Raw genomic sequence first — 9,812 nt, 5'->3', positions numbered from 1 at the left:
CATGTCCATTGGTTTGGCTATATGCATGCATACAAGTCCTTTGATTGATGTCTTCCCCTTACCCCAACTCTCCCCGCCATTCCCTCTGGGGATTGATAGTCTGATCACTGTTTCTCTGTCTTTGGATCTGTCCCTGTTCATCAGTCTATGTTGTTGTGTTTATTCCACAAATGAGTGAGATCATGTGGTATTTATCTTTCTCTGACTGGCTGATATCACTTAGCATAATGCTCTCCGGTTCCATCCATGCTGTTGCAAATGGCAAGAGCTCCTTCTTTTTTACCACAGTGTAGAACAGTATTCCATTGTGTAGATATATCAGAGTTTTGTGAGTTTTTTTTACTGCATTTTGGTGAAATGTCCCCCCCCCCCGACCCCCACCAGGCATATCCCTGGAGGCATTTCCCTACAGAAAGCAGATTAGTGACCGCCTGGGGCTAGGGCAGGAGGAGAGGGAGGGGGCACTGGGAAAGGGTGGTGACTGTTACTGGGTATGGGTTTGAAGTCCTACAATTGGCTCCTCTCTGAGGGGGGGTGGCAAGGCCCTGGAGGGCGTGGCTGGACTTTAGGGCAGACCCAGCCAGCTTAAAACCGAGCTGTGGCACTGTGACCCACACTGTGGTGGCTGGTAAGCAAGGAGGCATGGAGGAGTGCGCTTGCCTCTGCGGCTTGGGCTCTTCGCGGGGATGTGGGTGTCGTCAGGAGTGCCAGGGCCCGGCTCAGACTGCAAAGGCCGAGGGCAAGCGGTGTCCTCAGAAGCGCCAGCGCACAGCTGAGAATGCAGCGGCCGAGGGCAAGCCGGCCCCAGCAGAAAAGCACCTCGAGGCGGACGGGGCAGCACGGTGCTGGGCGGGGAGTGGAGGAATTGCCAGCCCCAGGCCGCCCCCACTCTGCTCGCTGCAGGACCTGCCTGTGGAGATGCTGGTGGAGATCTGCGCCTCGCTCCCTGGCACCGACCTGGCCAGCCTGGCCCAGGTCTGCACCAAATTCCGCCACATCCTGCACATGGACAGAATCTGGAGACGGCGCTGCCAGGAGGAGTTTGGCTTTTGTGAAAACTTGCAGAATCTGGAGACGGTAGGTACGTCTTACCGAGAAGTCTATTCGAAGCTGTTCCACCCATACAGACACATTTTGGGTTTGTGGCGGCGAGATATTAACGACTATAAAACACTGCTGTATGTAGCGGTGGACGGCTTAGGCATTACTGGTTGGACGTACAGGCCTTGTCTTAACACCCATGTGGACGGCCCAATGCAATTCAAGCCCTCGTTCAGAATTCGCCTGACAGAGAGGAAATCAGCCACGGTGGAGTGCATGGAAGGCCGCCACCGCAGGCCCCACAGCCGCCACCTGCAGATTCAGAAGGACAGGCTCACCAGCCAGTGCAAGAAGACAGACCACCGAAGGGATTCACCGACACGACTTTGGGAGGAATTCGGGACGGTGCTGATATGGAATGTCACACTGCGGTATGACAGACTGACCTATCGCCGCCTCTACCTCCCGCCCAGCCACCCGGACGACCTCATCAGGCCAGGCCTCTTCCAAGGCCAATACGATCGCTTGGGCCTAATGATTTTCATGCTCAGCTTCCACGGGAAGTATGCCAGGCTCACGGAGATCACGGGAATCTCATTTCCCATATTAGAGATCCACCTCATGCGCCGCATCCAGCTGCGAGATGGCGAGTTCTTCCGCGACTTCAACGTGCTCTCCCGCATGATCAAGGAGATGGAGGAGCAGGTGCTCCGGGAGCAGCAGCAGCAGCAGCAGCAAGAAGACGGGACTGAGGAGAGTGTGGGCCATGGCTGGCAGAGCCCTGCCCAGCCCAGCATCGGGGAGTCCGGGGCTGCAGCTGCAGAGGAGCAGCCTGTCCCGTTTGTTCTGCCTGTGGGCGTGCGCCCAAGGGACCAGAACTACCCCCGATCCTTCAGGATGTGTTTCTATGGCGTGCACACTGTTCCCGTATGTCTCTCAGACTGGCGCATACCTGGAGTTGTTATCCTGTTCGATGAGAACCACTTGGGGTTCATCGATCTGGAGGCTGAATCCTTCCTCCTGTTCGGCAGAGTCCAGAACACCTTCCAGAATGTGGAGGCACCATCCCCACAGGCCTTCCTGGAGATGCTCAAGAACATTCACCCCCAACCACGTTTACCACCCGAGATGATAGTTGCTGATTAGAGAGAGTGGGAGAGAGAGGGAAAGAAAGAAAGAATCCATATGAGAGAAACACATCAGTTGTTTGCCTCCTGCCCAAGCCCGGAACAGGGCCAGGCTGGGTAGGGGCCAGCAATTGAGGTCAAAATAAAACTTAGACCAGTGGTTCTCAACCTTCCTAATGCTGCGACCCTATAATACAGTACCTCATGTGGTGGTGACCCCCAATTTCATTGTTACAAATTGAACATAATAAAAGCATAGTGATTAATCACAAAAAATAAATAAAGACATCTTAGTTAATGTATATTGTTTCTTTATTAACATTGAACTCATGGCCAATAGCAATAGAGCTCATTCCTTATGAAAGCTTATCTAACAGACACATTATCTCCAGAAAGCATAGCTACTGCTTTGGCACTAAGGTTGCCAGCTATTTTAAACAGCAGGAGCCACAGGCTCCTGAGATGGCATCTTCAGAGACAAATGAGGACTGTTCTCATTTCTCATGGGAATCTGAAGAAAAGAAGGAACATGGGGGAAAGGCAGAAAGCAGCAGCTCCTCAGACTCCAGCAGTAGCGATGAAGATGCCAGCAGCTCCAGCTCCTCTTCCTCGGGAGACACCTCTGACTCAGACTCCAACTGAGCTTTGTTCCTTCCTAGGTGGCGGGACAGAGAACTTCCCAACGGAAGTCTTGGGCATCTATGTACACTGCAGGGCTCTTCTCCCTGATCCTGTTTATTGCTTTACTTCCTCCCTTTCTCCTGCTCCTTCTCAATACAGAGTAGGACGGGTTGGCAAATAGGGAATTGGGACAGAACTCTCAATATCAGTTCCACACACCTGAGAAGAGAGGTTCCTTCTGGGAGAAGAAATATATCTGAGCCTGTATTGGGTTCCCCTACACCAGTGATAGTGAGCCTTTGGAGCTCAGCGTGCCAGCAGTTTGAAAAACCCTAACTTAACCCTGCTGCCGTGTCACATATAGAAATTTTTTGGTATTGGCAACCATAGTAAAACAAAGACATATTTTTGATATTTATTTTGTATATTTAAATGCCATTTAACAAAGAAAAATCAGCCAAAAGAAAGAGGTTCGCCTGTCACCTCTGACACGTGTGTCATAGGTTCGCCATCACTGCCCTACACCATCAGTACCACTCCCTCTAGGAGCCCCAAGCAATGAAGGATCTTGAAACAAACAGATGACTGGGCAGCTGTGAGGAGCACACTGCACTGGACTGCGTATTTGTGAAGAAATAAGTTTTGCTTTCCACATTTTCTGTCTGCCAGAGGTGGTCGGGGGCCACTATGAGCCTGTGAGTCCTACATTCTCTGCAAGAACTCTACCTCTGGACTCTTACACTACATCTGGTGTGAGAAAGGAGCTGCCATTCTTTACGTGACAGTGGGCAGCATCATGTACCAGGCAATATTTATACATGTATATTTAACTCTGACATCTCTAGGAGACTTTCTTACTAATTTCAAATAAAATTATATTTTCTAAGTTTAGCTGTTTCATTTGAAAGAGGGCCTGCATGGAATAAATGTTTTATAATTTGGAGCACTGCTGCTCCAAGTAGTGTCTGCATTTGTTCTTGGAAATTCCTAAATTCCTTCCTTTTGCTCCAGGTTCAAGTGAATCTCCTATTTAGCTTTCAGGGTTGGTGAATGGATGAGTGGATGTATGAATGAAGGGATAGATAGATAGATAGATAGATAGATAGATATAGATGGACAGATGATAGATAGAAAGAAATATAAAGATACCTGGATATCCCTGGCTGCTGTCCTCAGTGTTTAGACCATTGGCCTACACTCCCAAAGGTCTTGAATTCAATTCCTGATAACGAGCACCTACCTGGGTAGCAGGTTTGATCCCTGCCCCCAGTTGGGGTGTGTTTAGGAGGCAACCCACTAATTTGTTTCTCAAATAGGTTTCTCTCTCTCTCTTAAAAGCAATGGAAACAATATCCTCTGGTGAGGATTAACAAAAACAATAAGGTATGTGGATAGACACATACAGAGATACAGAGAAAGATATGGACATGTAAATACACACTGCTCTGTTCTCCTGCTCTGCCTGTGGATTACTGTGGCAGGACCACGTTGCTTTGATTATCTTGTTTGCAGATATATTTGAAAATCTATTTAATGTGAAAATAAATTAAATCCTTTCCCCCTGTATATTCCTGGCTATTTCCATATTGTTCTCTCATGTGTATAAGCAAAATAAAATAATTGTATCATTTTATGTGAAAACCATTAAATTTTCAGCATTTTGATAACTAGATATCTTAGTGAATTATATATACACATTCAGGGGAGAAGCCCTATGTGTGCAGGGAGTGCCGGAGGGGCTTTACACAGAAGTCACACCTCATCAGACACCAGAGGACACACCCAGGGGAGAAGTCTGGTGTGTGCAGGGAGGGTGAGTGACTGGTTAGCTCTCAATCGCACCTCAGCAGCTGTAGGTCAAGTGTAGGCACCACATACCTCATATCCCAGCTCTGAGGGGCTTCAGAGGAAGCCTGCTGGCCCCTTTCCCTCCCCAAGTTGTAATTAGTACAGAAGTAACTGGTCAGACATCCTCCAATTTTATGAGGAGAGGCAATAGACAAACAGTTCCTTAAGTGCTATGGGGATGTCAACACCAATGTCCCCAAAGGTGTTTTTGGCCTCATTTTAATAAAGTTTGTGTCCAGACAAAGCTGAAGCCGACATGCCTCATCCCCCTTATCACTGGAAGCAGAGTTCCAGGAGGGCCACAGAGAATGCTCAGCCACAGCCCTGAACCCGGGAAGGCGGAATCTGAAATCAGTCCAGTGAGGTTCCTGCCAGGGAGAGGGATTGAGACAGACTCACCAGGAACGAGAATAGCCCCCACCAACCCTTGGCTTCTCCTGGCTCCTCCCCTGATTCCTCCGACCTCTGTAGCCTCAGAGGTGAAAGTCAAGGAGGGCATGTGCATGTGTGTGAGTGTGCACTCGCATGTCTGAGCACGTGTGTGTGCACATGTGTGTGTGCACGTGTGTGTGTGCGCACGCGCGCATGTGCACGCACCTGTGCTGCCTCAGCCTGGACACTGGTCGCCCTCTTCTTGCTGCCTCTGTAGCGTTGGCATCTCGTGTGGAGCACAGCACGTGGGCTCCAGGTTTGTCCACGAGGGTTTGAGTCTCAGCTCTGCCCTCACAACTGTGTGACCAAAGGCCAGACCCCCAACGTCTCTGCCTCTTTCCAAGCTATAAAGTGGGAGGGTGGCCCAGCCTTTGGAGTGTCATTCAGAGTGGGGTCAGCACCGGCGCCTCTGGCTCAGGGTGACTAAAACGCGTGTCTCTCGGTGAAGAGCTTCTGCCAGGCCTTGAGGTGACAAGGGAGGCAGAGTGAGTGGGGCCCTGGGAGCCAGTTCAGAGCTCGAGCAGCCCCACTGCTCTCTGCGTGGACTCGGCTGCCTGAGCAGGAGGGGTGGGGTCAGGCCTGCACCTCCCCCCAGCCACCCCTTCCCACTGAGCCTGAGCAGGCAGCACTGCGAGTGACCAGGACACCAGGCCCTCACTACCCTGCTGAGAGCTGCTGGGTGCACCTCACATCACAGTGTGTGTGAAGCCCACCTCGCAGCAGCTCCTGGTGCTGGCCTTGTACCTGGGTCCTCGGGTCTAACCCTCCCCTTACCCGTCTGAAATCCTTAATTGCACGTTTCTTACGGGGAGTCTGATGGGCCATGGACCCGCGTGAGCAGAGCAGGCATGCCGTGTTGGTCATTCCTGGACACCGGATCACAGGCAACGTCCACCGAGGCCAGGAGCACCGACCCTCATGGGCCCATGGGTGGGAATCCAGCGAGGCTCCAGGGAGTAGGTAAGCGTCTGCCTGGGGAGGTGATGGAGCCACAGCAACCAGAGGCCCCGCTTTTCTTACAACAGAATGAACCCCAATGCAGGGAGCAGGCACATGCGATGAGGGCCCGTCACCCCTCAGCCTGAGGGACCTAGCACAGCACCTGTTCCTGGAGGAGGGCTCCTCAAGGCGGCACCCAAACCCACGACCTGGGACCATGACCTTCCCTCTCCTGTGTGAAGGATGCGGAACTTTCAGCAATAGAGACAGAGTCATGGGGAATTCCCCAGCCCTACAGAGTCAATACATCGCTGTCTTGAGATCACCAGGGGTAAAAGGGAAGGATAAGGTTTTTAAAACATTGTTTAAGGCAGTCCAGAAGAGATTGCTACGCCCTGAGCCACTCCCGGTTGCGGTCACTGAACCGAGGGAGTTAAGAAAAACAGATTCCGGGATCAGCTCCGGGCCTGGAGAAAAAGAATACGAGCAGAAAAAAAGGAAACATAAATTAGAAGGTTATGAAAGAATAGCCTCAGCCAGCGATTCAGAGCTGGATGTTTCATTTTCCGCTGAGACGGGTGGTGATTTTTACACTCTCCTTAAGTTAAGGAAAAGAAAGAGAATAAAAGTTCTCAGGAGTTGGCTGCACCGCCACTAAAAAGTGAGAGTAAAATGGCACTAGCCATTAATCCCGTGTTAGCGGCTGAGGGCTGAGCCTCCACCCCCCTCCTGCGGACACAAAGAGCTGCTAATGCTTTGGTAGCACAGGAAAAAAGATTTTTTAGCATACAGTCTTAGGAGGCCAAAGACCTCAATTTTTACAGTAATGTTCCCGGAGGGAATAAAAATGATCAGCCTGGTGGATTCTGGGGCTGATGTAACTATAATATCTACTTTGCACTGGCCTCAATCTTGGCCGGTGCACAAGGTGAATACAACTTTTACAGGTTGTGAACCTCACTGAAATTTTACAAAGCTCTAATGTACTTGAATGTCAGGGGCCTGAAGGACAAAAGGGAAAAATACAGCCATATGTTGCCTCCACTGCACTATCTTTGTGGGGAAGAGATCTTTCACAACAATGGGGGCTACAATTACTATACCTTCTCTACAGAAAGGCCATAGACAAATGATTTGTCAAGCTGGTGCTGGTGCCAGTGTTCAGGACCAAAATTTATAAAGGGGGCCACTCCAAAGCACTTCGCCCTACCTTTAAAATGGAAAACAACTAAACCAGTATGGGTAGAGCAGTTGCCCCTAAGAAGAGAGAAGTTAGAAGCGCTCCAAATTATTATTAAAGAACAGATACAACTAGGGCATATTGAAACTAGCTCTAGTCCATGGAATTCCCCTGTCTTTATTGTAAAGAAAAAATCAGGTAAATGGAGAATGTTAACTGATTTAAGATGGATTAATGAGATTATTGAGCCTATAGGACCTTTACAACCTGGAATTCCAAATCCAGCATTAAAGCCTTTGCTGTAATGGGCAAGCCCCGAGCCATTAAAACTAACAATGGCTCAGCATATTTATCAAGTAAGTGTCAACATTTTTTTCAACAGTTTGATATTAAACATATTACAGGAATTCCTGGAAACAGTACAGGTCAAGCAATTATTGAGCGAAAGAACTGCACCCTTAAGGAAATGCTGCAAAAACTGAAAGGGGGAGAGGAGCTGGTATCAGGCCAGACTCCCCGACGAAGATTATTAAGAGCTCTATTTACTTTAATTTTTTTTTTAAATTTGAATACAGATGCAGTGTCAGCTGCTGAGATACACTGGGGACATAAAAAGGAGATCCGGGTAGAACAACCTATCATGTACCAAAATGTCACTAGTAATCAATGGTGCCGGGATACCATTTTAAGGTGGGGTCGAGGCTATGCTTATGTTTCCACAGGAACCAAGAAGTTCCGGATTCCGGATAAAAGAATCAAATTAACGCGTTGAGAGCAAGAGGAAGTGTGATGAAGCGGGACTGGAAGATCTGCTTGCGAAACTATCCATCCATGGAGGACAAAATTCGCCTGCCGTTGTCCCGCACCCGAAACACCCCTCCACCTACATGGGGACAGGTGAAGCGCCTATGCCAGGAAGGCGCTTGTGACTGCCCATGGAAGGCCCTGTAAGTAACGACTGTAATTGGATGCCTGGGCCTTTTGATGACCATAGGCCTTTGAAACCAGATGCCGGAATGCCTGCATGTCTGGGACAGGGTGATCATTGTTTGCAATTGGGTGATAAAGCCTGGTTGAGTGTAGCTAAAAACACCTCTAATCCTTGAAAGGACCAGTTCAATGGACTCAAACTACTGGGGAAATATCTTGTTTTAATTGTACCTTGTTAACTTGTGTAAATAACGCTGTACCTTTTAATCACAGTAGACAGAGCTTGTATCTCTAGCTGGAGCTCTCCAAGCCATTGAGGAAGGAATATTGAAGAGGTCAGAAAGGTTTATTGGCATGCTAATCGCTGTAAATTTTGGATTAATTGCTATAACAGCAACTGATGCAGCAACTGGGGTAGCATTACAGTGATCAGTCCAAACTGATACTTTTGTTCAAGACCGGCATAAAGATTCAGAACAGTTATAGAGTTCTCAACAGAAAATTGATAGTGAAATCAATGAACAATTAGCCGATCTTGAACAATCAGTAGTTTTTTTTTTAGAGGACCAAATTATTAGCCTACAAAGGCAATTACAGTTAAATTGCAGTTAAATTTACAGTTAAATTAGGACCATACTCTTTGTGTGTCACCCCTGAACCTTACAATAAAACACCTTTGCTATCTTCTCTGTCATGAACCGGAAGCAAAACAAAAAAGGGGGAAAATGTAGCTGGACATGTGGAAAGAGAAGTTAACTAGAAGAGGACGTTCTGCCAAGAAAAGACGGGAGCCTGCAAGCAGGCCACGTCAGAACAAAGTCTTGCAAGCAAGACTTATTGTTTAGAGGCAAAACTTTCCTTGAGGTGATAAACAGTCCATGAGGGCATGGGAAGTTCAAGGAAGGGTGCACTCCTGCAGGTGGAAAGTCTTTGTATAACATAGGAAATTAATAGTGTAATGTATAACTTAGCTCTGATGATCTCACAAGCATGCCTCTTCATCATTGTCACTTGCTGTACTCCATTGTTATTTGCTGTACTCCCTAAATAAAAGCCATGAGGGCTTTGGGGGCCTTTGCTACTTGCCTGACTAGCAATAGCCCTCTGCTTCTCTAAACTTCATCCTGCATGCCAAGCTTGTCTTAGCGTCTCCGTTCACAAAGAACATCAACACAACCACCTGGCAGGTGTGTCTCAGTGGTTGAGCATCAACCTATGAATCAGGAGGTCAGGGTTCAATTCTTGGTCAGTGCACAGGCATGGGTTGCGGGCTTGATCCCCAGTGTGGGGCCTGCAGGAGGCAGGAGATCAATGATTCCCTCATTGATGTTTCTCTCTATCCCTCTCCCGTCCTCTTGGAAATGAATAAAAATACATTTTTTAAAAATGACCCGCCCTACCTGGTTTTTGCTCAGTGGATAGAGCATCGGCCTGTGGACTGAAGGGTCCCAGGTTCGATTCCACCCAAGGGCACATGCCTGGGTTGCAGGGGCTCTCTTTTCTCAGGACAGAAAGCATTTGCATCCTATTCACCTTCACAACATAGCAGCTACTTCACAGGGTCTGGACTCTGATCAAAGTGGCGGGAACAGTTGCTTTGCTGAGGGAGTCACACAGGCTCCCAGTCATGTTTGTTCTCTGTCAAGTTTTGGGTGAGTCTTCCTCAAATGTCTCCCTCTGACTTTCTCTCTTGT

Source organism: Myotis lucifugus, unplaced genomic scaffold (assembly GCF_000147115.1).
Source record: "Myotis lucifugus unplaced genomic scaffold, Myoluc2.0 scaffold_1177, whole genome shotgun sequence".
Classification (NCBI taxonomy): domain Eukaryota; kingdom Metazoa; phylum Chordata; class Mammalia; order Chiroptera; family Vespertilionidae; genus Myotis; species Myotis lucifugus.
The sequence above is the reverse complement of the archived record's forward strand: the minus strand, read 5'-3'. Positions refer to the sequence as shown.